The following is a 7332-nucleotide window of genomic DNA, read 5'->3' on the forward strand; positions in this document are numbered from 1 at the left end:
GCATAGAATGATGCATAGAAAATCATGTCAGAAATTGTTAAATTGTTAATAATAATCATTCTTCATGATGATATTATGCATGTTGGATTGCTGAAATTTAATTACAAACACTTTCTACTCAATCAATCAAAATTATATAATCTAGAAATCTTATTCCTTCTCAAATTAGTATTAATAAATTAGAAAAATCTATTTTTTAGCAGAAATAAATCTTTAGTTTTCAAAAGGTATAGCCAGTTTCTCAGGTTGGTTGTTTAAGAAAACATGTTTTTGGTGCTTCTGCACATGCCAGAGGTGAATTACATCTTTCAGAGGTCGGAACATCCTCTTGGAAAGAGCAAAGGGACTTATGAAAGCACTGGCAAGCGTGTTTAAGATCATGTTGCTCAAGTGCTGCTTTTAAAAGATGCCTGAAAGGGTAAAAGAACAAGATATGGAAAAGTGAGAGGAACTCACTTACACAAGGAAACAAATTATGGAAACTAAAACAAACAGCTCTGGGGTGATCAGATTTTTTTTAAAAAGTGTAATTTTAAAAGTAACTTAACCAAAATCCATTTGACAAATATGTTTAAAGTCACCATTAAATCAAAACCACATTTAACCACAATTCCTATTTTTTATGGAATAGTGCAGTAATAATATATATTAACTTTTTACAGATTCAAGTGCCCAAATTTCCATCCACCTGTCATTTATTTAAAACGAGTGCAGCAATTGGCAAACGACAATGATCCAACAATCAAATTAAATCACGATGAACAAAATCAAGTCCTAGTTTTTTTCTTGAAAGAGAATCTGTCACTTACATTTACATTTATGCATTTGGCAGACGCTTTTATCCAAAGCAACTTACATTGCATTCAATGTCCACATTTTCCCTGGGAATCGAACCCATGACCTTGCCGTTGCTAGCACCATGCTCTACTGGTTGAGCTACAGGAAAGCTACAACAATTAAATGTGGGTCAAAACAATTTTCAGTTAATGGCAACCTTAAAAGTATAAACACTTGCTCAGAAATTGAAAAAAAATCACCTCACCATGTTGAAATCACTTGACCTGCTGAATATTACTTTGCATTCGGATTGAGTACGTGATTAAGATGAGTAATAAAACAATCCTAGGTCTTTACAAGTTGTTTGAGACTTTTATGTGCGAGCATGCTTTATACACCTGCCCCCATTGGCATCATCTATCACTCTGGCAATAATATAACTTTTCAGAGTTGACAGGTGTGTGGACAGATCCCCTCCTCAGAACCACCTGAAACATCTGTTCTGACATCCATCGGTTCCACCGCAGGCCTGAAGCTATGAAAGTAAACAAAACTTTTCTGTGGTTAGAGTCATCTGTTATATCAAAGAGCTTAAGTGTGTCGCGTGTGTCTTGTCGGCTCTATTCTGAGCACACAAAGGTTCAGGAGAGGAGAGGAGTTGGGTTTCTGTTGGCATGCTTGCTATGACAGGCATACCATGTGTATCTCTGCTCTCCTGTCACCTGAACCCATTGCTGTGGAAACCAGGGAAAATGCCAGAGATGTAGCCAGGGCCGTCACAGTAAGCCGTAAAAGAGGGCAGAGTGGTTTTCGTGGCTGAGATATTCATAATGAGTTGGGCAAAGATGAAAGGTTATCTAAAGAGAGTGGGTTGGTAACTTCACCACATGGCTTTATGTGGAGCTGTTTTTGAGGAAGAACTTTACTATTCTATTCTGTGCAGAGTTTGTGGTGTGGAAGCGCGTGTTTTAAAAAAATAAAAGTGGTTCTCAGTGTGTTTTACATGCACAGTAGACCATGACCCACATTTTACATTGAACATCAAGCACGAAACACGATGCATTATATAATATAATGGTATATAATTTATATCATTTACATAGTATTCAAAGAATTTCACACGGTACCATCATGTCCAAAAACATTACAATGCCAAGATACTTCAAAAGTTATTGTGATAGTTGTTTAGTTACCTTTCAATAGGGAACTCGCACTGCTTCCGGAGAAGCTATTGGGGAATGCCTCAGCGTGACATGGCAGCCACGCTCCTAGGCAGCCAGGATACCCTGGCCCATCTCGGATCGATGACCGTAGATAGGGCCAGAGGGCTAGTGTGGCCTCACAGGCCTCTCCTCCTCCAAGGAGTAGATTGTAGAGAAGATGTGAAGCTAGAAAAAAGAAGAATTTGAGGGGAGTGATCAACACAGGCACTCCCAACACCAGTGAAGCTCCTTTAGAGCTCAAGCATTAGCCCTGAGGTCATGCCCGTGATATTCTATAGTTCAAGGCCCTAAATAGAGACCTCCATGACAGTCTAGTTGCGTGAGACTTGTACTCCCTGTGTTGAGTGCATTGCTTGTGTCAAAATGTGAACGAGTATTCCAACTATCTCAGTTAGACTCGTTTCCAAGTAGTTGGCCCTCCTCGGGCCACCCTGATGGTGATCGAGCTACATTCCTAGCACTCTTAGCTAGTTTGAGGGTCCTAGCTAGCCAGAGTACACAGATTGAGTTGCATGTTGCAGGCTTCACAGGAGCCATGATTATGGCCCCAGAGTTTGGTTGATACTCTGCTTTCTTGAACTTATAGTTATAGTAGTATACTTGCAGTATGTTCTGTAGAGTACTTTACTCCCTGCGTCTGGCCAGAAGGTCGAAGGACTCTCTTGAGACCTCCTTGGTACATCACCATTTTAGGGCTGTTGATACCCCCTCGTTTGAGAGGATCGTCCTAGAGAACCTTGCTCCCTGAGTTTGGTCTGAAAGGTTGAGAGATTCTTGTGGACCTCCTTGGTAGAACAACTCCATTTAGAGCTGGAGGTACTGCGCTCATTATGGACCCTATGTATTCCCCAATAGCGTTTCAGAACGCAGTGTGATTTACGACTGTAACCTTGGTTCCCTGAGAACAGGGAGCAAGACATTATGTCTCCTTGCCATGTTCTCGGGCGGCCTGCACAGTCTGTTCAGATGATAAGTGGATGACATGTTCTCTAGGCGCTCCTTTTATACTTCCTGGTTCCCCAATAGCATCTCAGGATGCAGTGTCTTGTTCCCTGTTCTCAGTGCAGGGTTACAGTCATAACCCAAGACAATCACCTTCAAAGTCCTTTGAATAAAAACATTCCTCATTAAATAAATGATTTGTTTCAAATGACCGTTCTTTATTATTCCTTTCCACCAGATCTTTTCATTTTCTTTGTTCTAAAAAATTGCTATCTTGTACATTGACTTACATGATTTAAACTGAATTGAGAACTATGCTGCTTTGACAAATTCATTGTAAGGAACCGAATCAAAGATTCATTATCATTCATTCACACATTCATTAAGTCTGAACACCACACCTTTCTCCACATCAAATGAGTCAGACTCAGAACCAAATCCCAGATAAGTCTTACCTCACACATTTCCCCATTATCCCTAAGCTTACAGGGATGTGCAGAGTATACAAATGCACTTGGAAATAATAACATCATTGAAAATGGGGCGAGGATAAGGAGGGGCTTATACATTCAGTCTATTCTGACTAATCTAGTGTATTTAAACAAGAGACCATGACAGATGACTCAAGAGGATTATTGGAGGACTTCAAAGTTTTGGTGCAAATTGTTATATCTTTACTGAGCCCAATGTATCTGATCAAATCATACTTATATATATATATACACACACAAGAACACACAGTTAAGGCCTGTATACAAAATCAGATACATATGAAGTACACAGGAGATAAACACACATGCTCAAGACAAATACATTTGTTGAAACGTGCCTCGGGACACAATAACTGAACATACAGCGCTTTCAATAACAGGATGTGAGTCACCACTAATAGGCTGAACTCATTCACCAAATGTAAATCACTTGCACTGAGAGGTGACCCAATCACTCTCAAATGCCTGGATGAAATCCTGAATAGCTCATGGGAAGTCCTATTGGAGTGAAATAGACTGAGTCAGTGAATGGAATCAGTCCCAGGCTCCTTCCTGTGGTTTTAATCTTCTCGGAGGGGACCAATCGCCCAGTCACTCATGCTTGTTTGTCAGCTGTTACATGACACTTCCTACATTCTGTCACACACATGGCACTGGGTGAACAACATGTCTGTGGACTTAATCACTTCCAGAGTTGTGCACGTTCGGGCTTGTATATGAATGTGGAGTATATCTCCACACGCAGACAGAGGATCTTGAGCTGATCTGATCAGAGATCTCCTCGCTTTGCGCCAAAGTCCTGTTGGGACGGGAGTAGTGGTGTAATGTAATGATTACAGAACTTCTCTATGATTTCCATCTCATCCAAATCAGCCTGGTCAGTAAGCTTCCCATATTTTACTTTCTATAAAATGCCCTGAGAAGAGGAGACACCAGAAAATGAATGACAAACTGTATTAAGAATGGTCCATTTCTCTGAGGTGTTTTGGACAATACAGTAAGTATACTTTATTAAAGAATTGCCCAAAATTTGCTTGATTGTCCTTATAATCCAAGTTATCTGCCCGTTTTTTTTGTAATTTGCAGAGTTAAACATAATCTTGTATCTGCATGTGTAAATTAATACGGGTACCTCTGTCATTTAAATATACATCCCACCCCATGCTAACTGACAATAAACAATTTACACATCCAAAATAACAATTACTTTACCAAATTGCTCATTCACATCAAATAACATTCACATCAGCTAAGCCCAGAATTTTGATAATGTGCATTATGTGTATGAGAGAGTTAAAGAGAAAAAGAGGACCTGAACTGCATTATTAATACACTGGATTCCACTGACTTTCTATTTTCTACCCACCTCAAAAAGCTTTGCACGCTTGTTCACACAATTCCTCGGGCTTACAGCTAATTAACAACAAAATAAGCCAGCGGTTCTTCACAATAAAAGTAGAAGCCACATGAAAAAGATGAAAAGGGAAAACAAAAACACTTGCTGTGTGTTAAGCAGAAAACGGGAGGTCAAAAATACAAACTTGCACAAACCACAAAAATGATTAAAATTTAAGAAAAAAAAGACAATTAATTATAATGAATACATATACATACATACATACATATATATATAGATAGAAGGTTGCTAGGCAACGTGGGGGAGAGGACGCTGGCGTTGTCTGTTCGCCGCTTTTCCACCCACAAATCATGTTAATGTACTATTAGATTTAGATTTTATTTTATTTCCTTATGTTTGTGACTAGTCTAACAGTCAGAGCTACAATTGGGGCTGTTGCTGATTGCTGGCAGCCACTGAGAGGACGTTGTTCGTCGTTTCGCCGTTTTCCACCGCTTCTCTGATGTTTATGTTTGAATTGCTGCGGTTGGTTCTGGTTTGGAGGACATTTGATGTTTCTCGCGCGACTGCTCACTGGTGGTCTCCCTTGGGCTTCAGCTGCATGGTGGCTGGTTGACTCTAGCCCAGTGCATGGTTTGCACTGGGCTAGAGTCATCTGGGCCATCGTAATCGGCGTCCGGCATGATGTTGGGATGTTCCGCTTCTCCGGCTGTTCCGTCCTGCATTGTGGCCGTGGAGTGGCTTGGACTTCTGCGCCGACCCCGGTGTGTCCACAGAAGTGCCCGGAAAAATGGTCTGCCTCCTGCATGGTGCTGCGGCGATCCCCATCGTTTGAATCGTCATGAAGACCCATCATCTGGTCTTCAGCTGTCGTGCCTCGGCGATGTCATCAGGACACACTGCCGCTGGGAGAAATTTAAAACATGGAGTGGACCACAGTGTGCTGCGGAGCTAACAGAGACTTCCACCATCAGCTGTTTTCTGTTCACCATCAGCTCTGTTCCTGTTCACCATCAGCTCTGTTTCTGTTCACCATCAGCTCTGTTTTCTGTTCACCATCAGCTCTGTTTTCTGTTCACCATCAGCTCTGTTTCTGTTCACCATCAGCTCTGTTTCTGTTCACCATCAGCTCTGTTTCTGTTCACCATCAGCTCTGTTTCTGTTCACCGTCAGCTCTGTTTCTGTTCACCATCAGCTCTGTTTCTGTTCACCATCAGCTCTGTTTTCTGTTCACCATCAGCTCTGTTTCTGTTCACCATCAGCTCTGTTTTCTGTTCACCATCAGCTCTGTTTTCTGTTCACCATCAGCTCTGTTTCTGTTCACCATCAGCTCTGTTTCTGTTCACCATCAGCTCTGTTTTCTGTTCACCATCAGCTCTGTTTTCTGTTCACCATCAGCTCTGTTTCTGTTCACCATCAGCTCTGTTTTCTGTTCACCATCAGCTCTGTTTTCTGTTCACCGTCAGCTCTGTTTTCTGTTCACCGTCAGCTCTGTTTCTGTTCACCATCAGCTCTGTTTCTGTTCACCATCAGCTCTGTTTTCTGTTCACCATCAGCTCTGTTTTCTGTTCACCGTCAGCTCTGTTTTCTGTTCACCGTCAGCTCTGTTTCTGTTCACCATCAGCTCTGTTTCTGTTCACCATCAGCTCTGTTTTCTGTTCACCATCAGCTCTGTTTCTGTTCACCATCAGCTCTGTTTCTGTTCACCATCAGCTCTGTTTTCTGTTCACCATCAGCTCTGTTTCTGTTCACCGTCAGCTCTGTTTTCTGTTCACCGTCAGCTCTGTTTCTGTTCACCGTCAGCTCTGTTTCTGTTCACCGTCAGCTCTGTTTTCTGTTCACCATCAGCTCTGTTTCTGTTCACCATCAGCTCTGTTTCTGTTCACCATCAGCTCTGTTTCTGTTCTGTTTTCTGTGTTGGTTGATTGTTTGTAGTATTATATATTTTTACTTGTTATTCATTTTTTTTATTCCCCCCCCCCCTTTGTTGCACTTTGAGATTCATTGAGATGCATTATAAATAAAATCTATTATTATTATTATTATATATATATATATATATATATATATATATATATATATATATATATATATATATATATATATATATATACACACACACCAGGCATAACATTATGACCTTCCTAAGATTGTGTTGGTCTACCTTTGCTGCCAAAACAATGCCTGACCAGTTGAGGCATTGACTTTAGACTGAAGGTGTGCCGTGGTATCTGGTACTAATATTGCAGCAGCATTATGATATTTGCAGCAGATCCTTTAATTTCTGTAAGTTGCAGGTTGGGGCCTCCATGGATCGAATTGTTTGTTCAGCACATCCCACAGATGCTTGATTGAATTGAGATCTGGGGAATTTGGAGGCCAAGTCAACACCTCAAACTCGTTGTGCTTCTCAAACTATTCCTGAACCATTTTTGCTTTGTGGCAGGAGGCGCATTATCCTGCTGAAAGAGACCACAGGCCACCTTCATCCATTGCTCCGGGGTCCAGTTCTGATGCTCGCATGCCTACTGGTGGACAGGGG

The sequence above is a fragment of the Pseudorasbora parva genome, chromosome 7, assembly GCF_024679245.1.
Source record: "Pseudorasbora parva isolate DD20220531a chromosome 7, ASM2467924v1, whole genome shotgun sequence".
Classification (NCBI taxonomy): Eukaryota; Metazoa; Chordata; class Actinopteri; order Cypriniformes; family Gobionidae; genus Pseudorasbora; species Pseudorasbora parva.